Raw genomic sequence first — 16,030 nt, 5'->3', positions numbered from 1 at the left:
CTCTGAAGTAAAAGAAAATAAAACAAAAGTCATTGGTTGGAGTATTGTTGGTGATTACTTGATATTTACTAAAGCATGTGCCACAAAGAATCGAGATCAAAGTAAATATCACATATCTTGAAGGCGATAGTGAAAGTACATTAATGGTATTCTTGTATATTAGCTCGAATGCAGTGTGTTGACTTGCAGTGTGTGTGTGTGTGAGTTTATCCATTGATAAATGTCGTTCTTAACCTCTCCGATAGTTTTGCTATGAACAGTAGATGATCTGAATCTACCGGTATTATTCATTTGGATTTCACATTTTATATAGTTTTATAGAGTTTGAAAAATGATTTATTGAATGGTACTGGCAGACTAATACATCACAATAAATCAAGAAACAACCTACGCAATGTCAGACAAGGTAACACTGAGTCGATTCCAAATTGTTACAAGGAAATCACAATAAAAAACATTAAAGAACGAAACGATTAGTAAGCTTTTGCCCAATCATCAGTTCATATAAACACTTTTCAAAAGCAGGAAAATTGCTGTATCAATTTAAACACGGTTCTGTCCTAATTGATCATTTTTGCTGAGCGCGAGAGAGATCAATCAGCTATCATCATAAAAATATTTGGACTGACACATGCCAATCTAATAATCCTGGTGTGCATATTTACAGGTCGATCAGGTGCTCATGGTGATATCATTATATAAGAGAAAATGCAAAGATGCTCAGCTCACTAATTAACAAAGACATGAGTCGATGTAGTTTTAACAAAATATACCATAAACAACTGACCCAGCAGAAAAGCTAATTAGTTCAGACAGGAGTCATATATATTAAACCATTTACCGTTTACCTCGCAGATAAGTTCCTCTAATTATTATACCTTCTTTTAAATCTCCGTCTGTCTCAAAGGTAATAAAATCACAGAGATTAACATAATTTGTAACTATATGGTACACATGTTATAAAAATTGGGATATGGATGTTAAAATTACAGAGATTTGAAAACTAAATATTATTTAGTGCATAGGTGACGCAATCGTATCCTGACTGAACGCTTGACCTACCAAACCAACAGAAAAAAATAAGGTGAGGTAAACATTAACACATAGCTGTGTAATTAACTTGTTCCTATTTCCGTCTGAATATTCTGTTTCAAAAATATGTGTTATGTGATTATTCATTGACAGTCACCGTTATGTTTTGTGGTAACTTTAAAATATTACTAACTTAGATATTTTTCATGCAATTTTCATGAAATTTTAACGATATACTTAACAGACTTTGTCAGTCACCATGATGTTTTTAAAGAGAGAATACTAATGTAAGAATAATGACTGTAATAAGTGTGGGTATCATTTTCTGCCTTGTTTTGTTTGTTTCTTTTCCCGATTAGTCCGTATATGTGACAAGTCAGTAGAAGTTACTTAAATTGCATTGCCTCAGGTATTTTTTTAAAATTTTATTTGTTAGGCAATGCAACTGTGCACAAAATCTTGAGAAAGCGGACAGTTTGAGAAAATTAGCATAATTAAGATTGACAAGCCAAGGGCAGCTATAAATCACCTGATTTCTGAACAGCCCCGTTGTATTCATGACTGCAATTCATATACTCTGTATACACAGATATTCATTATTCAAGATTCAAACAGATCTAATTCAGAATTGGTTTAGATCATAAAGAACGTCAACCCTTAGGGTTATTCACGTAACTTGCATAATATGATATAATTAGAATGCAGTTAACATTACAGATACAGTGATGTGACCTCAAACATATATTGAAATATGCATACATGATATAATAGTTATATAATAATATATTAAAGGACCATTACAGAGGAAACAAACGCCACATAGATCACAAAGGTCGGTTCGAAAACTGCGAAGTTGTTTAAAATCCACGAAAAAAACTTAGAAACAGCAAAAACAGAAGCTAGCATGAATAAATAAAATAACAACCTCGAACATATTTTTTAAATATTTCACTCAAGTTTCATTACTCACGTAATCAATGTTAATAATATTTACACCATTATAACAACAATAAACAGAACGTATTGTTTCAAAACAAAACTTACGCTATTGTGTAAAACAAAATATAAGTTTATTTTATATAAACTTAACGTGAAAAAGGAATACGCAAACAAAATAGTAAGACACTATAATATTTAATTTCATATAAAAACAATTTAACATCAAAACATAAATCGTGAAAGTGAAACAGTTTAAAATTTAATCAGAGCATTGGTGCTTCATATTTTAAACACATATTTTGTAATCACTTTCTACAAAAGAAAACGAAATAAGACTAAGTCTTAAATAATTATATTGTATACCAAGTATAATGACCTTTTCACCGCACGCCCTCTGTCAATTTGTTGTCATGATTTACTATTTTCATCATAAGGAGGGACATATCTGAGTCAAAATAAGTAGGAGTGTTAGATTTCATTGTACGGAAGGACACGTGTAAGTCACCATACGTTGGAGTGCTTTATTACTTTATATGTACAATGATTATATCTTTATTTGCCATAATAAAGAAAAATAAAATCTCACTGTCGATTTGAATCAGTAACTTCAATTAAGCAAAATGTCTACAGTAAGGAAATATACTTCAATTTCACACAAGTTTTCATACATGTACATATAACATTTTTAATTACTATCATCTTACATTAATTGATGTAGCAAGTTTTTTCGTAAAACAATTACTTGTACACTCATGTTGTCAACTATATGACAACAGTTTTATCTCTTGCCGGCCTCAGTCAGGGTAAACATAGTTTTATCTCATTAAAACATTTATGCCGGCCGTATTAGAGAGTGACGAGTAGAATGGACATCTAGCAGATGATTAGTGTCCAACCATTATTTATTTCTTGTTTGTTTTCTTCCGGTGGTAGTTCGGGGTGTGAATCCTGGGATTTCTTGATTGACACAAATATTCTTCTTATAATTTATTTCCATATTAGTTGAACAAAATTAATTATCTTGAGGTAAAAGAAATATAAAAAAAATCCTGGTTCGAAGGAAAATGAAATGGCTTCTTTTAAATAAGATTAGCACCTGGTCAATAAGGCTTACTGACAATCAATAAAAACATCAATTGCTTTTAGCCAAGAAATATCACCTCTTAGTAAACGCTTTGTCTGTTTGTTTGTGTTTTCTTTTTTGGGGGGTTGGGGTTGGGGGAGTTGTCAGTTGTAGAAGTTCAGTTGAAATATCCTTTCATAAGCGTCACAGAATATTGGATTATTTTTTTTTTATTGTTCATCACGTTTTGAGTTTGGTTGTTTAGAAAACTTACAATGCTAGTGTTCGTTATAACAATGGTATACAAAGCTATGAATGTGTTAAATACAAATTTACATGGAAAGATATAAGTGCACTAAATGATGTTGGAGTTCTTACATTGGATGATTTTCTTGTGAAATTGGCTGTCATGCAAAACTATGCACGAAGTGTGATTTGGATTTTTAACGTAGCTTTAACAATTTTTCAGTCATATCGCTACGATGTCTGCAATGTGGCAGTTTATAGTGATGTCTAGCACTGGGGCATCATGCCGCAGACATGTAGCATGATATCCCACCCAGTCACATTATCCTAACACCAGGCCGACCAGTCCTAACACTAACCTCTTAATGCTGAGCGCCAAGCGAGGCAGCTCTTAGTACCATTTTTGCAAGTCGTTGGTATGACTCGGCCGGGGATCGAACCCACGACCTCCCGCATTCTAGGCGGACGCTCTAACCACTAGGCCACCGTAATGGTCGAAGTTGTACTGCAGGTAATAAAATTAATATTTCAGTGGTCAACAATTTTTTAGACGTCGTCTGTTTCAGAGATAAAATGTGCTATTTATTATGAATTCAAATAAGACAATTAAAACAACAGACTGGCTACTGTTTCCAAGATATTTAAGCTTTTACATTTTACGTCTTTGTATGTTATGTATATAGTAGAGTTTTAATCATAAATTGTAAACCAAGGTCTTTTCGTGTGTTTATGGTTGCTTTACATGATAATATTTCCTGCTTATGTAACACTTTAAAAAACAGCAAAAGGGTTATTTAAATAAAATTTATTATGAAACAAAAAAGCACAAATATATATATATATATATATATATATATATATATATATATATATATATATATATATATATATATATATATATATATATATATATATGTGTGTGTGTGTGTGTGTGTGTGTGTGTAGTTTAGTCCTTATTCAGTGTCTGCTCGGCACTACTTGGCTTGTCTCTTGCATTCCTTAAATGGGGCATCTCTTGTCACTGTCCAGCTATATTCTACAAGCATTGATGGGATCCATTCGCCCTGATAGCGTTTCTCCATTGTTGAAATGTCCTGGTGAAATCGCTCGCCGAGCTCGTCACTCACTGCTCCGAAGTTCGGTGGAAAAAACCAAACAAGAATGCAGAAAATGTATTTTAGTGACATGCTGCTTTTCGCTGCCTTGATGAGCTTTTTTCACCAACTCCCTGTAGTTGTATGCCTTGTTTTTTTCCGAGAAAATTCGTTGCCACTAACTGGAAGGCTTTCCATGCGTTTTTTCCCTGCCACGCAGTACACGGCCAAATGCATCATCTCGAAGGCTTTCACGAATCTGAGGACCAACAAAGACACCTTCTTTTATCTTAGCTTCACTTACACTTGGAAATTTTCCACGGAGGTACATGAAAGCTATTTGTGTTTTGTCCATGGCCTTGACAAAGTTCTTCATCATACCCAGCTTGATGTGCAGGGGTGGTAATAAAAGCTTCCTTGATTCAACAAGTGGTGGATGTTGAACACTTTTCCTCCCAGGCTCCAATGACTGTCGAAGTGGCCAATCTTTCTTGATGTAGCGGTAATCTCTCGCACGAATATCCCATTCGCAGAGAAAACAGCAGTATTTTGTGTATCCAGTCTGCAGACCAAGCAAGAGAGTAAGAACCTTGCAATCGCCACTAAGCTGCCACTGATGTTGATCATAGTTTATGCACCTCAAAAAATTGTTTCATGTTCTCATAGGTTTTCTTCATATGGACTGCATGACCAACTGGAATTGATGGCAAAACATTGTCGTTGAGCAGTAAAATAAACTTAATACTCGTCTTCGATAAATCATTGAACAGTCTCCACCCATCTGGATCATGAATGATGTTGACGGATGTCATCACGAGATAGATGCTGTTGCAAGCTACAAGATCACCTGCCATGAAGAAGAATGGAACAAGATCCTTTTGACGGTCACTCAACATGGAAATCCTAATATCACCTGCCAGGAGATTCCACTGCTGTACTCTGGAACCCAACAGCTCTGTCTTACTATTGAATAGTTCCAAATCCATGACAAAGTCATTCAGTTCACTTTGTGTTATGAGGTGTGGTTCAGAGTAGTAGGAATTGGAGAAAATATGGGTCATGATATATTGATGGTTCAGGACTAGAAGTTTCACACTCTTCCTCTTTCTCGTCTGACTCAAGTGAGAATGATTCTGGTGCATCAGAGACAGGCAGTCCTTCTCCGTTGGGTACTGGGTGTATAGCTGATGGAATGTTTGCATGATGCACAATCCACTTTCTCTTCTTTGACACACCTTTCCCAACCAGAGGCACCATGAGAAGTAACAAATGCTGATATGATATGTTGGCTCTCTCATAACCATTGGCACTGCACAAGGCATATATTTCCTTTCCCTGTTCAACCACTGGCGATATCTGTGACACCCACCTCTTGTCCTGATCACCACTTTTGCTGCCTTTTATTTTCTTTACATCTCAATGTAATGTAATTTTGTTTACAAGGAATTTGATATTTTCCAGAAAATTCAGTTTGACCTGAATCTTTCCATAAATACCTAATAATAGAAACACTTGTTTCAAAGCTTGTTGTTTTCACTCTTTCTTGTGTTACTGTTTCTTCGAGCCTAAACACGTAACATAAGAACTGGGGGCTCGTCAGGGATAATTTTGAATTTTGATAGAATATTTCAGAAAACTTTGTTTTTGGAAATTTGAATTCCCCGAGATTTTGAAATCTTTAGGGAAATCGGCAAGCTTTTCCTAAAATGTCATCAAAAGTAAAAAATCTTTCTTTCAAATCTACCCAGGAACAATTAGATCTTTTCAAAAAGATGAAATGATTCAAGTTGCCAGAAAATACGATCTTTCTGACGTAAAGGCTTCCTTAACGAAACAAGAAATAAGAAATATTTTAGTTCAGCATTTGGTAGAAAGGAATGTTTTGGATAAAAGTGTTTTGGTTTCGATCAGTCAGTCTGTATCAGACTCTGACATGAAAATGAAGGAATTAGAATTAAAATACAAGATGGAATTGGAGTTGAGGAAGCTGGAACTTCAGAAAGAAAGAGAAGAAAAGCAAATGCAATTTCAATTGGAAAAAGAAAAAAGAAACAAATGTAATTACAAAAAGAACAAAGAAAGTTACAATTTGGGAAAGAGGAGAGAGAGACAGGAAAGAGAGAAAGAAAAACAGATGCAACTACAGTTAGATAAGGAAGAAAGAGAGAAAGAAAGACAAATGCAGTTACAAAAAGAACAAATGCAAAAGGAAGAAAGAGGGAGATGTAAATGCAAATGCAAACAGAGAAGGAAGAAATGGAATATCAATTTAGAATGAAAGAAATGGAACTGGCAAGTGAAAAGCACATATTCATACTTCAAATACAAATTTAAGTTTTGATCTTGCAAAGAATATTAGATTAGTGCCTCTTTTAGAGAAAAAGAAATAGACAAATATTTTCCTTATTTTGAAAACTTGCTGAAAAATTGAAATGGCCAAGGGAGCATTGGACTCAATTATTACAATGTGTACTCACTGGTAACGCTAGTGATATTTACAATTCACTGTCACTTCAACAAAGTGGTGACTATGATACGGTTAAAGAATACATCTTAATGGGTTATGAATTAGTCCCTGAGGTTTATCGGCAACAATTCAGAAACTATAGAAAAGAAGCTGGACAGACTCATGTCGAATTTGCTAGAGAAAATGAGCAGTTATTTGATAGAAGGTGCGTTTCCAAGAAAGTTGAAAAAGATTATCAAAGTCTCAAACAACTTATATTATTTGAAGAGTTCAAAAACTGTGTCCATAGTAACATTAGGTCGAGAATCAGATTGAAACATTGGAAAATGCTGCTCGAGCTGCTGATGAGTATTCTTTAACTCGTAAAGTTCCTTTTGTAAATAAGACCTCTTCTCAACAGTCTGCTGGCAGAAAAGTATTTCAGTCTAATACAAGCCCTTCTAAAACTCAAACTGGCACAATTCTAAAAATCAAGCTTCTGATAAGCTTGATTCAAGATCATTGTCTCTTCCTACGTATATCTATTGCAAGAAAAAAGGACACGTTATTTCTGATTGCTACAAATTGAAAAATAGGCATCTGAATCAAGACAGACCTATTCCAAATGCACTTATTTCTAAGAGGTCAAGGTCACGGTCATGTATTGAAAGCAATACATTTGTTCAGTCTAATACACCCAAGTCTCATTTTGTTATGGAGAATTATGAACCCTTCATATGGAAGGGTTATATATCACTCTTGGATGATTCGGACAATCAGAGTCTTTTATTTTCAGGTACTTTGCCTTTTTCTGAGAAGTCTTCTTCTAATGAGAGTGTTCTTATTCAGGGATTAGAGCGCGGCTTTGTTAATGTTCCTCTCCATTGTGTAAATTTGTCATCAGACTTAGTCTCAGGACCCGTGAGAGTCGGAACAGTCTCTGTTTTACCCGTTGAGGTCATTCTTGTATTGCTAGGCAACGACCTAGCTGGATACAAGGTTGTGGTTAATCCACTTGTAACTGACAAGCCTTGCTTGGATCAGAAAGTAGATCCAGTTGAAAAAGAATTCCCTGATTTTTTCCCAGTTTGTACAGTTACCAGAGCTATGGCAAAGAAAGCTCTTGAGAATGATCTTGATAAGGAAATTATTCCTTTAGCTGACATATGTATTGGTCAGGCTTTTGATAAGGTCACTTTCACTCCTTGTTTGAATTAATCAGAAGGTATTGATCATAGTGATCCTCTTTTAACGACTCATTCTCCTTATTCTAAGCAGGGTGATAAACGACAATCACTTGTCGTTGAACAGGAAAAAGATCCTAAGATATCCTGTTTGTTTCAAAAAGCCATTAGTGTAAATGAAGCTACTGAAGTTCCTGTCTGTTATTTCATTAAAAATGGATTTCTGATGAGAAAATGGAGACCTCCTGAGGCACCTGCTGATGATGAATGGTCAGTGAACTATCAAATTGTAGTTCCAAAACCTTACAGACAGGAAATACTTAGTCTGGCCCATGAAACTCCACTGGCTGGTCATTTAGGGATCAATAAAACTTATCACAAGATCTTAACTCGCTTCTACTGACCGAAAATCAAAAGTGATGTTGGTGAATACTGTATATCTTGTCATACCTGTCAATTGGTAGGAAAACCCAATCAGAGAATACCTAAGGCTCATCTATCACCAATTCCTGCCTTTGACGAACCATTTAGTAGAATTAAGGTAGATTGTGTTGGCCCATTACCTAAGACCAAGTCAGGTAAACAATACATGTTGACCATTATGTGTGCGTCAACAAGGTTTCCAAAAGCAATTCCTTTGAGGAATATTAAAACTTTGATAAAGTTTTTTTACTCAGTTTGGCATTCCCAACTCTGTCCAATCGGGTCAAGGGTCCAATTTTAGGTCTGGAACTTTCCAGCCTATTATGCTTGAATTTAACATTCCGCAATTAACGTCAAAACAGAACCTCAGTGGAGAGAACTTTTGAGTTTTTTAATAATGGAGTTCTGTCTCTCTTGCTCATTCTTAAAATTTTTCTTCAGTTTAGATATTACGGGCCTTATAAAGTTAAGAAGAAAATGAATGAGTTAATTATAATATTAGTGCTCCTGAGATCTTAAAGATTATAGCAGTACGAATTTGTTGAAAGAGATAGCCAGGTTAAACACGCAATTAATTTAGTTGTACCTGTCCCACACAATAAGATTTAAGTGAAGGAATAGCATCGGATTCTACTGATATTGAAGTGACAAATCTTCTAAAATATGAAATTATGACAAATCTGGACAAGAAACTTTTACATTTGCAACAGCAGGAAAGAAATGAACTTAAACAGTTATTATTTGAGTAAGAGCACTTATTTCCAGACGTTCCTACAATAACGAACAAAATTTTTCATGACGTTGAAATCGTAAATTCCAAACCTGTTAAACAACACCCGTACATGATGAACCTCACAAACAGGTATACTTGAAAAAAGAAATTCAGTATTTGCTGGAGAATGATTTTATAGAGCCCAGTAAAAGTGACTCGAGTTCACCATACATACTTGTTCCAAAACCAGATAAAACTTTCCATATGTGTACTGATTATAGGAAGGTGAATAGTGTGACAAAAACAGATTCATTCCCATTACCACGAATCGATGACTATATTGATAAGATCGGGAAAGCCAAGTATGTCTCTTAATTTGACCTTCTGAAATGATTTTGGCAAATTCCACTGACGGAAAGAGCAAAGGAAATTTCGGCATTCGTGAATCCAGATGGAATTTACCAATATAAAGTAAAGCCGTTTGGGATGAAAGGGTCGCCAAGTACATTTCAACGTCTCATGAATATGATTACCTCTGGTCTAGACAATTGTGATGCTTGCATCTACAACGACACCTGGAAAGAACATTTAGCAACAATTCGGAAATTCTTTGACAAACTCACTGATGCATGTTTGACAATTAATTTATCTAAAAGTGAGTTCTGCCGTGCTAGTGTAACTTTACTAGGACATATCGTGGGACATGGATAAGTTAAACCTATAGATGCTAAGGTCAAGGCTATATCTGAATTCCCTGTGCCTGTAAATAAAAAGCAATTGATGCGATTTTTGGATATGGCCGGATACTATCGAAAGTTTTGGTCCAATTTTTCTATAATTGCTGAACCCCTGACAAATTTATTGAGTAAGAAAAACAAATTCCTTTGGACTGAAAAATGTCAGGAGGCTTTTGATAAGTTGAAAGCCATACTTACAAGTGCGCCAGTTCTTACAGCTCCAAATTTCAGCCAATCATTTAAATTGTCTGTTGATGCAAGTGATGTTGGGGTTGGAACAGTTTTGATTCAAGAAGATGAAAATGGTATTGATCATCCATTGTGCTATTTTTCTAAGAAATTAAATAAGCACCAAAGAAATTATTCAACAATCGAGAAGGAATGTTTGGTTTTGATATTGGCATTACAACATTTTGAAGTTTACCTTAGTTCAGTTCCTTCTTCGATTATTGTGTTTAGTGACAACAACCCGCTTAGTTTCATCGGCAAGATAAAAATAAAAAATCAAAGACTGCTAGGGTAGAGTTTCTTGTTACAGGAATATAATCTTGACATCAGGCACATCAAGAGAAAAGATAATTTAATAGCAGACGCACTTTCCCGTGTATAACAATTTATTATTTTATATACACTGTGTACTTTATGAGTTCTTTTTAACCTCATGAATAATTAGTCTGTGGTAAAAAGAAAGCTTTATTATATAAATCTTTCTTTTTCTTTATCGGGGAAGTCTTACGTATATTTGATTTAATTTATATTTGAATCAATTTGTGTTCGATTGCAATTGATTGTTTGTGGGCTTCGGAATCTTTTTATTTTCTTTTCTTTACATCTCAATGTAATGTAATTTTGTTTAAAAGGAATTTGATATTTTTCAGAAAATTCAGTTTGACCTGAATCTTTCCATAAATACCTAATAACAGAAACACTTGTTTCTATTTTTGACTTAGTTCCTGGCCTTGATTGAGGGTCAAGTAAACATCTTTTATTCTCGGAGTTGTAAACATGATCACTTGATCCTCTATTTCGCAATTAGGCATTTCCAAAATTGCGAAATACTTAGTATTAATAGTGACGTTTAGAGAGAGAGAGATCTCAGAGAGTTTTGGGGCTTTTAAACACTTGATGTCAAACTGTTTTTTTCTGTTGTGACTAGTTTTGATTTTCATTTCAAGTTTTCGGATCCTTAAAAAATTAATTCGTTTCTCAGAAAATATTTTGTGCTCATAAAGAATTCTTGAATAGAGATATTTTTTGAAAATTTTAGTTGGATTTCCAAGACCGGAGGATTAATTATTGTGTTTCTACAAGGAACTGTAGACTTCAACACAGTACAAATTACAGCATACGTCATCGCCTTCCATCTTGGATTCTTCGTCGAGACTCGAACTTGTAATCTTTAGAACATATCATTATTAGGACTTCTAATATTTTATTTTGTGGATAATTCTTGGATTATTTTTGGATTTGATTCAGGAAACCGTAGGTCATTTTATTTTAATATTTTACAGTATTTTTCCACTGAAATCTATTATTTGTTAAATTTTTCAAAGGCTTGTTGTTTTCACTCTTTCTTGTGTTACTGTTTATTCGAGCCGAAACACGTAACATAAGAATATATATATATATATATATATATATATATATATATATATATATATATATATATATATATATATATATATATATATATATATATATATATATATATATACATGAATAGTAGGTGCTGTATGAGACGAAATGAACTCTTTTATCGTGAGAAATAGAAGATAAATTAAGTCTTGAAAAGCATCACAAGGAATGGTTGGATCACCAAACAGAACGAAATGTGAGGGTGTAAGTCAAAATGTCGTGTTTTAAATACTTTTTTCTGGGGAGAAAAGTTAATTGATACCCTACACTTATTGAAGTACATCTAGTAACTTTTGCAGAACAATAACTAGTATATATATATATATATATATATATATATATATATATATATATATATATATATATATATATATATATATATATATATATATTTGCAATAAACTGACAACGAAGAGTGCGAAACTAGTTCCTAGCTAACTGAGCGCTTTCGACTCTGTAATGAGTCTTTTTCAAAGGCAAATACAAAACATAGGCAAGAGAAACAAATAAAACAGAAAAGCGGTTATGTTTGCGAAACTTTACATGGCTGTTTCTACAGGAATTCAACCTTTTAACTCTAGTATGTGTCAACTAGTTTATTTCAGCTTGTTGCTGATACTGGAAAATATTCGTATACAGTAAACAGTATAAGTGAGTTCTGTATAAAAGACAGTCCTAGCCTACGATGATAGCCAGCAGTGAACAGTATTTGTTGTGCTTAAAAGCAATACTATCTAGCTGTGAACAGTGGGTGGGGCGAAAATACAATCCTAGCCAACAATGAATAGTACGAGTTAGTGGGGCGTAAAAGAACGGATTTCCAAGATGAGATATGGCTTTTAAAGAAAAGAGAAAATTTCAGTTAGATTTTAAAAGGTAAAACCCACAAAAGATGGACTAATAGGAGAAATTATTCAATTGAAAGGAATGGAAAGTAAGTGACGAAAGAAAACCAATACCATTTTGTCTTATGTGAGGGCAGTGACTGATTGAGACTGAAATGTCGGGCAAATACTTTGTCTATTAGATGGAATAAAAACTACTAAAATATTCTGTCAGAATAAAAACATTCCCAAATTAGTATTCAAGAAATAAGCAAATATAATTGGCGAAAAAATATATGCAGTAATTGCTTTCAGTTTTTTGTAAAGTGAATTAGAAATGTTACCAGATCATAAAGGGCTATGTTGCAGTGAGACAACTCAAGAGTATCAGTTGTCCAATTTAAAATCTATCAACGACTTTTCAAAATCCCATATGTCTTTAATGCAACTTTGAAGTATACACGTTGAAACAGATGAAGCACATGTATTATCATCGACACAAATTTGGACAATCAAAGCAGCTAATCACAACCCACCATCGTTTTGTACTTGTGCGGGAATTCAATTCACATATGTTAGATACCAACAGTTTAGAGAAGTACTGATTACATTCAGGTGTGTTACAGTTGGCTAGGTAGGATAGCGAGACTAATCTACATCACCTTGAAAACTGTATACCCTGTGGTCATAACAAATGAATACGAGAAACATTTTAACTCGCAAAGTCTATGTAATATCTGTGACAGAATACTTTTCAAAGACAACGTTCGTTACTTTGATCACTTGAATGACATTTACAGAGGCCCTACTCATAGAGACCGCAATTTGAATTTAATATATTCCAAAACACATCACACTATTCATTGATATCCTGACAGATTATGATAGTTATCTCTTCATCATGATGGATAACAAAGTAATAACCGTTAAAAAGTCAAATAGTTGAGAAGAAAGTTTTCAATTCATATGTCAGTCATTAGAAAATCTGGCAAAGATCTAAACGATTACATTAGGACATTTTAAGAGTTCAGCAATGAATGTATAAATTAACACAAACTCTACCCAGTATGCTATTACAGTGCACCCGGTTTAACTGTTTATGCCAATTTAACAATATCAGGTGTTGAACTGAAACTATTAACAGGCAGTGACATATTCCTGATTATTCAAAGCGGAAAAGAGATGGTTTTAGTATGATCCCACATGTTGATGTTAATAGAAATATAAAATTTGGTGGTAACTATGAAATGCCAAGGTCAATGTCACATATCATGTATCAAACTTTCAACAATTCATATGAATGGGCAGTGAGTCGATACATGCCGGTTTAAAACTACAGATGAGAAAATGATAAACAAATTACATTTGTATATTAAACAAACTTGCTAAATATCCACGATGTTAGTGCCACATGGTAGATTTTTAGGTCGGTTTGAAGATACCATCCCAGTTACACGGACATTTCAAGAACTACCGAGAAGATTGTTGCGGACGAGAATGATTTGTCTTAATCGATACAAAAACTGGTAAATGTTTAGAAGGGTATTACACCACTGTACGAAAACAAAATATGTACACAGAAAAAGAAAGAGAAATATTCAAAGATGAACTACCTGGTGTACCAATTAGATACCTTTATGTCTTGAGGGCAAAAATCCATTTATGCAAGACTAATAACGATGAAAAGAAAGTTTGCAAATGAATTTTCAAAACTTTGTTTTCAAAACAAATTTCTTAATTTTACATGCACAATGGTTGCTTTTCAATCACAAGGAAAATTACCATGAAATTACTTTACTCGTGTCAAACAATCAACAGATGTAAACCACTACACAAAATTATTGAAGTCATGCAATCACTCACCAGATGCACAACATCAAAATTAACAAAATTCCACTCAGCTCCTAAGATGACAAGATTTTTTGGTTGATAACGTAAAGACATTACTTCAATATCATATCATTACCTTGAACTGTAAGGGAAACTGTAGCCATATTAAACTTTGTTTATTTTTTGTTATGTTTCAAAGTATCTGCAATATCTGATGTCATTTCATCTATCATCAAGTGGTTTTTATGAAAGACTTTTTCCATTGCCTTCCTGTTATATATGTAAACTACAATCAAAAACACGTATTCTTCCTAACATCTTTGATTACAGAATTGTACTTCTGAACGATCTATGAAATATATTTATATTCTGTGTAAAGATCGTTTATAAACAACATATTACATAGCTAATTTTTGTCCATGATCGTAGGTTCTATTTTGGGATAGCGATGCAATAAATAGGTTGTGTACAGCCTTGACAAGTAATATGTGTACAGTTTGGGGTTGTTTTGCGTCATAGAATTGTGGATATGTATGTGAAGAGAGAAGTGAACAATTATTGATATTCATATTACTGTTTTTATTTTCATTTCAGTCAACAGAAATAGTTAATGTTATGTTTCGATTTAATTTGAGTGGAACTTTTTATTTAAATAATTTATTAGAAATACAATGTGCTCATATGACTGTTTAGACTAATAAATATTGTGGGATTATTGTGCCTTTATTCAAAGACACTCTGGATTACATCGTTGTGATACAGCAAGACAACACATTCAAAGTTATTGGTATATCAGCACATTCAAGGCCTGGTATTCACTATTCTTTTCGACTTACTTTGGATTTAATTCATAATACTTTAAGTTTAAGTCTTATATTCTTCATTAAATAATTTGTCGAGCTTCTTTCTGTTAGTTTGTTTAAGACCATAGATTCGTGACAGATCTCTGATACTGATTCTTCAAAATGTCTACTACTAAAATATAGTTTGGATTAATTGATTACTTTCTTTTGGACGACATTACGATTCCCACAAATATAAATCGTAAACAAAGTATTGGTCCATTGATAAACATCAACTAGTAACTTCAAGCACTTATCCATTTCATCATCGGGGTCTATCACGATTACAGGTCTATCATTGAATATCTAGTTTTTATTGTAGGTCTTCATCAACATAAACTTTGGACGGGTGATAACTGCAGAATAAAGACATCGTTGTAGTCACGATTAGATTTATTGTAAACATCTTACCACAATAAGTCACACCACAAATGAGCATGTTATGGAGTTCTTTCATATACATTTCCGCTGTCTTCCACAACGGCGTTGATTCAGCTTTGTAGAACTTGGACGTCTTAAAAGAGAATCAATTGATTTCAATTGATTGTTGTGAATGGTTAATTTTCCATCAACAATTAAATACATGTACATTTTCTGGTCATCTGTACTTGCTTTTTCGTCGACTTGAGAGTGAATACCCTGTTACACATTAGCAAGTTTACGAACAGTGCCATGTAATCTGTTATTGTGAGTACTTTTCGAATGAATCCAAATGCGACCAATATCAGTGTACCAAGTTTTAACACTGACGTTTCTCATTTATGTGTTTCTGTAGCTCATAAAAACAAACACTATTTAGTTGCTTCAGTCAACTGTTACCTAATCTGTAAACTCTGGGAATAAACATTATATAAACTTTTATTGTCACAACGTTGTTTCTATTGCTGAGCTGAACAACGTTTCAGGATAATTTTCTCCATTCTTTCTTCACCGTATCAAAACTCCAATTAGATTAATTTTGAGAGAATCAAGGTTGAGGCTAGTTAAAGATGTAATAGCTGTTATGTCTTTAATTCCATTCCT

The 16,030-nt window shown here is 33.7% G+C and overlaps 1 non-coding gene and 1 pseudogene across 2 annotated transcripts in view; one reads left to right on the top strand and one right to left on the bottom strand.

The window, feature by feature from the left end:
• Positions 1–16,030, top strand: part of LOC149795088 (papilin-like) — a 98,309-nt pseudogene that overhangs the window by 71,252 nt on the left and 11,027 nt on the right. The gene's annotated exons all lie outside the window — the stretch shown is intronic.
• On the bottom strand, positions 3,700–3,776 carry Trnas-aga (transfer RNA serine (anticodon AGA)). The gene has a single exon. It is a non-coding gene; the product is annotated as a tRNA-Ser (tRNA).

Source organism: Sinohyriopsis cumingii, chromosome 7 (genome assembly GCF_028554795.1).
Source record: "Sinohyriopsis cumingii isolate HCF-2022 chromosome 7, ASM2855479v2, whole genome shotgun sequence".
Taxonomy (NCBI): Eukaryota; Metazoa; Mollusca; class Bivalvia; order Unionida; family Unionidae; genus Sinohyriopsis; species Sinohyriopsis cumingii.
This window is presented reverse-complemented; position numbering and strand designations above follow the sequence as displayed.